The sequence below is a fragment of the Lates calcarifer genome, linkage group LG16_LG22, assembly GCF_001640805.2.
Source record: "Lates calcarifer isolate ASB-BC8 linkage group LG16_LG22, TLL_Latcal_v3, whole genome shotgun sequence".
In the NCBI taxonomy this organism is placed as follows: domain Eukaryota; kingdom Metazoa; phylum Chordata; class Actinopteri; family Centropomidae; genus Lates; species Lates calcarifer.
In genome coordinates, this window is record NC_066848.1 from 14,516,722 (window position 1) to 14,529,117 (window position 12,396).

Here is a 12,396-nt window from a genome sequence, read left to right on the forward strand (position 1 = left end):
GGATAATCTCCCCAAAAATGTTTAAAAGGAAATTTGATAGTCATAATACAGAAATACTAAACTGAAAATGAAAAGCCAATTTGGAAAATGGAAAAACCAGAGTGAAAATCTGGAGACATTTTATTTTTATTCTATTATTAAAATGAAAAAAAAATGAAACCAAAACAACAACAAAAAACCTTTTGGAACAGGTATGCAGCTTTTGGCCTTTTTGTATTCTCATTTTCTGTTTCAATATATGTTCACTTGATTGTTGTTAAAAAGCACAAAAATGTCACCAACTCTCACAATTTCCTTCCAGCACCCTGTTGATGTTTCTATGGAGGCCCATTTCTACCAATTATCATGTCATAATTCAGACTATTGCCTATTATAGTCAAAATTATGAGACAGCAAGTCAAATGATGACATAGTAAGTCAGTATTATGAGTTAATAAGCTATAATTATGAAAGTAAATAATTAAAGTGATAAAAGGTCAAAACTTGTGTTTAAAACCTAAGTAAAGTTTTGACTTGCTATCTTAGTATATCTTATAATTTTAACTTACCATGAGCACTTTTATTTTTATCATTCATAGCTTTATCAATTTTTTATTTTTCCTTGTGAAAATTAGCCTCTGTATCTTTGTGAAAAAATAAGTAAAAAAATAAAAGTAAGTGAAAAAATAAAAATACAAAGGAAATTATATAGATATGTATTTTTAAGCTTATCTAGTTTTTCTAGTTTTTACTTAAACTCTTACATTTACTCATCCATATTTATTCCATATTTATACCTCTCTGTAGTGCAACAAATGCATTAACAATTTATATTTAACATTCTTGTTTGGTAAAATCATCTTCCATACTATTAACATTTTTTGGGGCAGTTAATACAGTAAATGTCGTAGGTTAAACAAGAAAAGACATTCATTTTCAGCACAATGCCACAAAGTACACAACACAGCTTTACAGTACGACTAATAATTGATCCTGGTTCAATGTTTGACCTATAGACAATCATCCTCCCTCCTGATAGCCTTCAAGAAGCGAATATGGCTCAGTGATGAATTAATTAACCAATGAGTGAAATGAATGAGTGAATGGGAACCCACAATGTGCTTCTATCCAAAACAGCCATACGTTGGTGCTCCTCATTGAAATCAATGTATCACCAAAGAAAATATAATCTCTAACACTTGTCAACTGAACCACTAGTGCTGGAATGACTTTGTGAAAAGTCAGGCAGAAAAAAAGACAAAAATTCAAATTTTTGACATATGCTTTAGTTGACTGCTCCATCAGGTCAAGCACCACCTGCTATAATATGACCAGGTCATGTTAAGTGAAACCGACTGGTAGTTGACATATCATGTGCGTGCACCTGGAAACTTCACCACATAAAAATGACACCAACACACACAACTATCAGGAAACTAAAAAAATGCATGCATACACACAAACATACAGTCCCTTCAGAAAGTATTCAGATCGTTTTTTGCACACATAATTATGTTGTAGATTTCATTTTAAATGGATAAAACTACCATTTTTGTACACTCATTAATGTACACTCAACAACCCTAAAATGACAAAATGAAAACATGTTTTTAAGAAATCTTTCATTTGGCAGCAAGCTTTGAGTCTTCTTGGTTGAGTCTGGTTTTTGTCCTGACATGCAGTGTGAATTTTGGGACCATTAGATACACAGGTGTGCGCCTATGTCCAGTCAATTAATTGTGCCACAAGTGGGCTCCAGTCAAGTTACAGACACATGTCAAAGATAATTAAAGCAAACAGGATGCACCTGACCGGAATGTAATCTGCAAAAAAAATCTAAAAACATATTAATTTTGTCATTTTGGGTTACAGAGTGTGGCAAAAATGGCAATTTCATCCATTTAAAATTAAATGTACAACACAGTGGAAAAAGTGACTGTGTCCAAATAGTTTATGAAACAACTGTAAACTAAAATAAACATGGATACTCTTACTGTATAAACACTCATATCTGTGTTAAAATCATGTCTCGATGATCCCCCTTACCTTCCATTTATAAAGTAGGAAGGAGGGCGATGAAGAAGGCAAAAAAACATTAATGTATATAATATTGCTGAAAAAAAACCTGAAAACTGGATGACAACTGCAGGCACAAACACCTGTCAGGTTTTCACTTTATGTTAAAAGGCACTCTGAAATCAATTTCACAGAGGTGGTGGGTTCATGCGATGACAGTGGCTTATCAACATGTCTGGCATGCAGCATCCACTTCAAAGTCTTTATCTTAAAAAGTGGAGCAATGAGTGCATTCCCAACGGTTACGTTAACTGAGCAGAACCCTTTAAGTTCAGGACATCATCTCTGCAACACTGTCTGTAACAATCTTAATAAACAATCGGAATCAAGCATATCAACCATTATTAACAACTTCTCAGCATAGGATCCACCTGATCAAACCAGGATTCCTGCATAAATGGCCTTTGAGCATGTAGCTCGCCCTGTCACATGACTGACATTCACCTGTAAAGGGTTCAGTATGCTTCAAACAAACTAGTTTATACGATGCATCCACTGAGCATGTGTGAAGGCAAAAGTGTTTATAGCTGTTCTGAATCATCGGCACCTCACTGAGATGGGTGACATGGAATGAAACATATAAATGGGGATAACAGGGCAGAGGTTCAGATGATGAGAAGAAGACATGCTTGTCGGATAGTTGGTTCTAAAAGGGTGATAAACATAAACCTCTTCAAGGTGATTTTAAGTGTGGAAACTTCATAAACACCACAGGTATTAAGGGTTACAGATGCTGTTTGACACTCATTTTGTCTGAAGCATACTGATGGCGTTACGTTTTTAGTGGTTTTGTCTGTTCACACACACACACACACACTCACATACACACACACAAAACAGAGGCAGGCAGGAAAGAGGAAACAAAGAAAAATAGATAACAAAGGACACTGTGCATTCTGTTTATCCAGCTTTCCATGCAGGTTGGCATACTGTACTGTACTGTACGCTCATACACATGCTTGGCTGGCTGTTGAGCCAGAGCCATGCGGAGGAAACGTTGCAGCGAGCATAGGCAGGCATCGACTGGGCATCAGTCACGTACTGTGGATACAAACCAATTCAAAGGAGTCAAAACTGTAAGTGTTACGAAGGTTGGATGCTAGTGTGTCTGTTTGTATTTGTATCGGTTAAAATGGTTATGCTGCAGAGGAAAAGTTATGCAACCTGCACCAGTTGTGTTAATGCAGAGATGTGTAAACACAGCTTGGCTCAGTAGCAGCTGCGGTCGTTGGGAGGAGGTCAGAGGGTCATGCTGGGTATCAGGTAAAAGGCTGCTGTGTTCAACACAGGAAATTAATCAGCCAGTCCTGGATGGCCCTGTTCATTAGAGCATCAGAACATGCAGCAGTGCTGAAGGACTGAGCTTCATTTGTGGTTTTCATTTACATGTCTGTGTGTGCTTATAAGATGCCCAAGTGCAATGACGACCCTTCAAAGGTGGTCCATCAGTGTGCAGGCAGCAGGCAGCAGGTGGAGAGGTTCAGGTAGCCCGGGCCACATGCCAACAGCCCAAGTACAAAGTTGGCAGTGCCCGGCTTCAACACCCCTTCTAGCAGACATACCTTCCTGTGCCATTGCGGCCGTGCTGGTGGTAGCGGCAGGGCTGGTATGCTGCCGTCCCACTATTGGACAGAGAGGGATTCAATGCAGCGGCACAGGTGAGACAAGAGCCTCACTAAAGCCTGACAACCTTTTTCTTCCTTAGTTTCTCCAAGTTAATAAACTTTTAGACACATTTCCAGAGAGTGTTTGGATCAAGTGGTCATACAGATCCTGTGTCACCCAAAGAGCTTCTAACCATTCATGACCGTTGGAGATAACTTTAGAGATAAGATTTTCTCTGATACCTCACTCGTTTTTCATTATGATAAAGTGAAGCAGCAGACAGGAAATCTTCTCAGCACCAAAAGACCTACACCCTGAAATTATTAATCTTATTTCCATTGACATTCACTTGATAAACATGCCTACAGTTACGTATGAAGCATTTCAGAGGTCTGGCCGATCGGCTTTATGCAGTCTAGATCAATCTTGACCAGTAGAAAGCAGTTGGCCATAATCCACAAGAGTTGCTTTACTTACATGAAAGCATATAAACACAGGACCAATAGCATTAATGCATTAGCTTGCTAAGCCATTGTCCAGCCCACAAATTGGGTGTTCAATCACAAGTGCACTGTGTTTCAGCGATCAAACTGCTTAGGAGGAGGAAATCCAAGCCAAACCCCTGAAGTGCGAAATCAAAACTGCAGACAAAGCTGACAAGAGAATTTGAACAAGAGTAAAAATCTGTGGTTAAGGAAACTAGATTCAGGCTAAAAAGAGAAAAAAAATGGACCGGAAGTACAGTAGAAGAACAACAGACTCATTTGGACTCTAATTATCAGATCAGAGAAAAAATGTATACAACTTCAACCAGTTCATTTTTTTGTGTGAGTCAAACAGTTGTCTCTGGATGTGTAATTTGTTGTTTGCATCAGTGCTAAAAACTCACCTGAAAAGTTCCTGGACACCAGCATCGTTGTGAGGATAGCTCCCTAGAGAGACACAGAAACCAACATTATAAGGATTTGCGTGACGTGGATGTGCATGCATGTGTTTATGTGTGACTGTGTCCACACTCACTTTAAGTTTCCTCCTGGCGTTGAATTTGCGGAGACATTCCACAGTCTCTTGACGGTGCATCATGGAGGCCACAGTGGAGCGTTGCTGTATTTGCAGGACATAACATTACAGAATAACAGAATACAGAATATAGATTAAAATAATAGACAAGAGTGCGAAAGAGTTCATTATTTTCTATATTAGAACAACTCCACGTTATATATTATTGTGCCTTAGGGCTGGGGGATTGATCCCCAAAGTATCGATGCTACCGATACAGTCTTGTTTTGAGTATATGTAGGCCTCTGTGTTCAGTAGTATATGATTTTAACACTAGGCTGCTGGACCATATTGCATTCTTGTTTTGAACAGCTGTGTGCCAAAAATAAACTGCTTAACATATTTTACAATTTATATCTGAGAGCTCCTCATCAGAGTGTCCTGCCAAGGTATTCCTAAATCGAGTCAATGAGTGACCGCTTGATGTGGCCGATAGTGAAAAAATGTGACATAAATTGTTTGAAGCTGACACGAACACTTGCATCAGTATTTCAGATGCAGGAAAAGATCTCGACAAGTGTGACTTACGCAGACCCAGGGATGCTTGAGGGCCTGGTCGGCAGTGATCCTTTTAGGCAGGGTTAATCGTTAACATCTGATTGATCAGATTCTTGGCCTCAGGGGTCACTGTGTCCCACTCTGGAGAGGGAAACTGAAAGCAGAAGATATAGAGGAAGAAATGTTAGAGATGTGTATTACAGATAATATGCTTTCATTGAACATGTAATACACATGCATATGCACAAATACACACTTTCAGGTAAAGATTCAACTTGTGATTTAAAATTGACACGTCATCATATAATACAGAAATATTTAAGAAATGTTACAGTTTACAGAGCCTAAATGCAAAATACAAAATGGGTTACACACGAGGCAGTAAGGCAGAAATCACAGGATCATGTATCAGGGTGTAAACTATCAAAATCGCACACACACATTTTTTTTTTTAGTAAACCTGTCCCTCTGTGTTGTACAATACAATGCAGTAGCTTTATTGTTAATATATTCTGATTGTTTTTGTGTAAAATAATGGTTTGGAGCGATGAAAAGAAAAAATTAAATTAAAAACCATTCACTGATGATTATATGCTGAAAGAAAAGTCAATGCATGAAGTCCTTCTGGAATAACACATGGCAGTTTTGAAAGTCAGTGTAGTTTCTCTCACTCCAGTCACCCATACCTGCCACCCTCATCCCTCCAGCCAGTAGCATTAAGTGCCAGCAAACATGTTTACTACTAAAAATCAAGCAAGTTGTCAAGAGACATTTACTCCAAATGTTTAAGTATCAGTTGTCGATTACTGACATAAAGAAAAACTCATTCAAGGTATCTGCATGACAGTGATGATATTCAAGGAGTGCACATTATTACAAGTGCTTGTCACAGTCAGTTCATATCAATGTTCATATTATGCACATTCATTAGATGTGGTTGCTTCCAATTATGGAAATTAATACGGGTAATAAATTCCCATCTCCCAGAGGACTATGACAAGATCTGATAAATAAGCCTATTGCGCTCACATAGTCTATCACTTTCTACAAAGTCGAAGATGAAAATTATGCAATAACAAGTAGCAAGCAATTAAAAACTACAATTTAATTTCTAAAGTACTTGCATGGCAGAATTCAGAGTGTGTTACTCGACTTGAACTGAAGGTGTCCTGCAGGGCTCATGTCGAGGCTCTTGTGCTCGCCAGTTCACATAAATTATATTTCAAACAGGAAACAGAGATTATGTATTAGGTTTCAGGTATCATGAACGCAGGTGGAGCCCCTGTAACAGACTCTACAGACTTTGACTCTCATCTTTGTGAATCAAATATGAGCAAATATGAACTCCGTAAGAGAGGGGCATTTGTTAAAGCTGCACCAATCAATATTTTTATATTAATAATAGACTAAAAGACAGCCATAAATTCCCAAGTGTCCTTTATCTACCTCAGTGGCTGGGGGAAATAGGCCATTATTTCTAATTTCCTCTGTTCCCCATTTAACGCAAACTCGAAACTTCCTCCATGTTTACCTGTTGTCTTGATAAATTCACATTTCCTCAGAAGAGTCACGCACTGCATTGCACACCCATGGTGGGTCATACTGATGTGTTATTTGCAGAGAGGTGTGAACAATAACCATTGTTTAGCCTAGTTTGTGTAGCTGACAGTGTTTCACAATGTAAGATTTATTCCATATCATGTCGCATCAATTGTTTTCAGGCAAACTGCACTGAACTACTGTGGAAGATAACTGCAAGAAAATGAGAGAGAGGAGAACTCACATCATATGCACCGGCCTTGATTTGTTGGTACAGTTTGTGTTGGTCCTCGTCCCAGAAGGGAGGGTAACCCACCAACAAGATGTACAGGATCACACCTGACACACACACACACACACACACACACACACACACACACAAATAATCTGTATAAATATAGTGTGCATACAAACTTACATGTAAAATCTAGTTCCAGAGGCATAATTTTCCAAGTGAATATTGGTGACAATGTGAATGTTGCAGCATACAAATAGATAAAAAAGGTGAATTCTGGCTAACTGACCACATGCCCATATGTCCACTGGCTTGCCATATGGGTCCTTTCTCAAAACCTCTGGGGACAGATATCCTGGAGTTCCTGCAAAACCTGCAAAAATACAAACATGTTTTTTAATTCAGTGTGTTTTGGACAGACAAATGAGCACAATGACATTATCTCAACAGTTCTCCCTCCTCATGTTCCTCTGGTCCTGTTTCTTTTTTATGTTATAACTAGATAAAACAATTCAGTACCACAGAACTAATATTCACAGTAATAACTTTTTATGACTTCAATGTATAGTTGACTAAAATGCAATAATTTTACAGGACTGTTCTCAATGCACACATGTATTAGATTGGCAATTCTTTTAAAAAATGTGTCCTGTATTTATTTCCCCTTGGAAAATGTATGTTTTTATTTCTTACTTTTCTCCTCTACAGTAACAAGAGTACAATATATTATCATCATAAGGTCCTGAGCTAACTAGCTTGCTACTAATATACTACTTTTTTATTTCCATAAGCAATAACGGTGATGTTCTTGCTGAAGCTGCTGAAAGTGAACATACATAGAATAAGGTTAAAAATTCAAGTTGCTAGCAGAGATTTGTGATTTCTTACCAAACCAAGCCTGCTGGTCTCCCTGCACCTCGATGGCGAGACCGAAGTCTGCAAGCTTCACAGCTGCTCCCTTCATCTTACTGGCCAGAAGCAAGTTCTCTGGCTGGGACACAGAGACAAACAGTTCTTTAGGATGCAATGTTTTCACTCAGACAACACATAAAAACTGTTTTTAGTATTCTGCTGTCAGTTAGTATTTATGTATGTTAAAAATACACACAAATGTCCATCACAAAACGATGACTCAATATTTCATATTTTGTCTGCTCAACACTGAAAAAGCCCAGATGTTTGCAAAGATAAAACCCTCAAATTTGACAAACTATGAGCAACATCCAGACATTAGCAAGAACAGGTTGTTAAATTTATCTTTGGACAAGCTCTAAGAAGTTCTGCATAGTAAAAATAAACTACAGCACATTTATGAGTAGTAAGAGGGGAAAAATACATTTAAGGCATGTCCCCTCCTTCAGGACATGTCCTGTCTGTCTGCATGACTGGACGAGCAGCAGGAGCACAATGACATCTACAGCAGTAATGAGGCATGATTTGGTCAAACAGGCGACAAAGGCCCAATCCTCCACTCCCCTAAGGAAAGACATTTTCTTTCAGCTGTCAGGATTTAACAAAGGACTTTGATGCTGCCCTTCTGATTACATGATCAAGCAAGAAGTCAGGACTTGGCAAAGATAAGCACATATTGTGTGTGTTTTAGTTGTCTTTAGTTGTCTGCCTCCTCGCTTTCCTCATTTTCCTTACATCATAGTTGATGTAACTCAACTCACTTAAGGAAAAGAAATTAAGGAAAGAGGTTATTTATATAGCTGCACAGCTGTTTTAGATTTACTTGTTTCAGATTTTTCTTGATAATATAGGTTTTTCTTTGTACAACAGCTCAGTGGTTAGCACTGTCACCTCACAGCACGAAGGTCTTTGCTTTGACTCTAACAGCCATTTTCGCCTTTTGTCTGAAGAGTTTTTGCAGGTTTTCTCTGGCCCAGTTGCAAAGTCCACCCTTGACGCAATGCACCACAACCCCCAGACATTAACTCACATATTATCAGTTTAATAATAAAAGGGCCCCAAATGTTGTATGAGGAATGGGAAATCCCGGACAGGGGCGTTTCTGTGGACTTTCTGTTATGTGATCCTTCACTACTTCTTGAAAGCTCTTTTGTGTTTTTGTGTTTAGTGTTAATTCCCTCAAGAAGATCAGCAGAATTTCAGAGTTAAGAAAAGTGTCCAGCATGTACTTTACTGTACCATAATGTTGATGTAAACACATGCACAACACACTGCAACTGGAACGCAATCAAATCAAATCTGGTTTGCACTGTGATCAGATCTCAGCCAGGAGTAAATGAAATGTGTGACGTTTGACTTTGTTTTTAACAGAGGAAATCCATTGAAGGTCTCCTAACTCTCCTTTTCCTGCTATCTCAAGCTGCTTGTCAAAGAGATGACGTCTTCCTCAGCAAGAGAGAAACTATAAAAAAAAAACTATATACACAGCAGCTCTGCTTCAGGAGACAGTGAAGATGCAACTCAAGGGTCAGATGATGGTGGCCAAGCTAGAGCTAGCAAGCTTCTACACTGACACTGATTAACCTCATAGAATGTAAGTAATGTTAGCCTAGTTAGCAAGTTAGTCTTTTGCTGTCTGCATCTGTCACACAACCCTCATCTTTCACCTCGTTGGCATCCATCGTGAGTATCTTACCTAACACACACCATGTTCACTGACATGTCCTCCTTTCTGCCTACCTAATTTGCACATTAAGAATTAAGATCTGATCACAGTGTGAGGAGAACTGAGATAACGAGAACTCTTACTAATAGCAGGTTAATACCAGGTGTAAAAGGGGTCTATGTGCTGAAAGACTGGTACCTAGTGCATGCTGGGACAGGCTCCAGGTCGCTTAAACAGTGGGGTGTGTCTACATTCTAGAATACAGGTCTAAAATGGCAGGCCTGTGTATGTGTGTGTGTGTGTCTGTGTCTTGAGGGCAAAAGACTTTGCAGCAGTAGCTGGCCTCATTGCCTTAAATGCGGACAGATGGACAGATGTCTGACACTTGTACCAACTGTCTTTGTGCTCTAGTCTGTTTCTTTTCATCTGTCAGTCTTGCTTGCGCTTTATCCATCTAGTTATCATTCATCCATACATCCATCCATCCATCCATCCATACATCCATCCATACATCCATCCATACATCCATCCACCCATCTTCCTACCATTTTTCCCCTCTATCAGGCAGAGCTGAAACAATAGCAGAGAGAGAGAGGGAGGAGAAGGGGGACTGCACAGGGACAGAGCTGGAAATAAAGCAACAGGAGAACAGAGAGAGAGACAGATAGAGATAGATAGATGGGAGGTGGCATAATGAGTCCCTACGCTGGCGCTGCAGCAGCCGGGTGACCTCACCCTACAGTTACCATGGCAACCCAGCCTGCCACCAGCCAACAGCACTCAACTCTTTCTCTCTAATTCTTGTTTTCCCCTCAGCGAGTGGCCCTCCTGAGATGACAGGGAGGCAAAAATATGATATGATGTGTGTGTGTGTGTGTGTGTGTGTGCAAGCGTGAGGTCACACCTCTCTGTGGCACACTTTGTTGGCATTAGTACTATGTTTATGGCTCCAATACAGATGTCACTTTTGGCAGCTTTATCCCTGGGAAGTTCTTTGAAAAAATAAAAAGTACAATAAAACCAGATGTTGCTTTCTTTCTAGCTGTCCGGTGATTGGACTAAGTGCTATGGCAAACTTTGTCATCACTCTCTAAATTAATGCTTTAAAGTAGTGTTAATTCTTTAGTTATTCATTCATTTATTGGGCTGCATAAGGGCTGTAAACACAACACCGAAATATGGTTAACATGTTAGCAAATAGTTGCATACATCACCAGCAAATACAAAGCAACACTGTCTGAAAAAGTAGCATATGGATTATCTGAGCTTTTTTGCTGCAGCTGACTGCTGCTGCTGTTGGAAACAAGGCTGTGCAACAGTAAACCTGAACAATAAATCAGAGTTTGACACGTTTATAGCAGGTTTAAGGTTGGAAAAATCATCTTATTTCACTCAGTCTTACAGGTTTGATATATATTCTGTATCTGCTTGTTCCAGCTTTTCATTTTAGACAACACAGAGGCAAAGGCATTTGCCAAATACTGTAATAATATAATGAATTATGATGTTTATATTGAGTGAAATATTCAAATAAAAGACTTCATGTTTTAATGTTGCTTCATTCCATCAAATATTAATGTTCCAGATGTCTTGTGCATCATTTTAGACAAATTTCCCTCAAATTCAGCCACACATATTTAATATTTCTGGAAACTTTGGCATCATTGCTAAAATCTAAAATATTATTACAATATTTAGATGTGGATGAACAATATCTGGCTGCACAGCATGCCTTTATAAAGACTGCCCTAACAGCAGGCCAGTGAGGTTCAATGGGTTATTTCTAGAAATATTGATTTTTTTTTCAGTACACCATTCAAGAACAAACTGCAGTACTGATGCACGAATGTGGTTTGATTGCATTAAAAGAGAGTTGTACATTAGCAACTAATGATTTCTGTCCACTGCCCTCATCATCTATCATCATTATTGTCTTTCTAAAACTCTTCCCTCTCCAAGTTCATTTGATACAGAGATCCCTATGCAAGGTAAAAATCAATGAAAAGCAATGTAAGTCCATTTACACCACTCGCACACAGAAACAGATTGTTTATTTTCCAATTACGTTTGTCTATTTACCCTAGCGTAATGGTTTAATTCTGCACTGTCACATAAAAGTAATAGACCAGATTATTAGGTAAACTATTAAAGTTTAGGACTGTGAACCTAGTATTGGCAATAAAATAAATGCAGTGCAATTATCCAGGTGTTTAAATCTCAGCTTAATTCGCTGTCTTCATTCACTGTAACACTAAAATGAAATAACACAGCTGAAGAGGTCAGGGTGCCGTTGGTTTCTGCTAGGGGTGAACAATTTTGCTGCAAGGGAAATCGTCAACTGGCCGTCATCTCACCCACTGAACCGCTATTAATAGCAGCTGGTCTGCTTTCGTCACTCCTCAGCAGCGCGTGGGGGGGTGAAAAAAGGGGAGGGGGTATAGATGTAGAGGAAGATGGGAATGGAGAAGTAAGGAGGAGAGAAAGCAGGTGATGAGAAGGATGACGCTCATCCCTTAAGTAGTTCTTAACGTCACAGCGTGACGTCTGCGCGAGTGTGTGTGCTTGTGTGCGTTCAGACCCTAGTTGTGAGTCTGCACCGATACCTTTCATCTTCATTTAAAACACATTGTTACATCTCTATAAGAGATTTCTGTGTGTGTCTAACTAGCATTTTAGAAAGTCCTCCCATATTCACCCCTGGTATACAATAACTCACCTTGAGGTCCCTGTGCACAATGTCATGCTGGTGGATGTGACTAACGCTCTCCAGGATCTGATTGATGCAGTGGCTGGAGGAGACAGAGAGGAATGAGAAACAGAGGAGAAA

General features: G+C 39.1%; 1 pseudogene; it reads right to left on the reverse strand.

The window, feature by feature from the left end:
- The window catches only part of LOC108896225 (calcium/calmodulin-dependent protein kinase type II subunit gamma-like), a 74,310-nt pseudogene that overhangs the window by 20,938 nt on the left and 40,976 nt on the right, over positions 1 to 12,396 (reverse strand).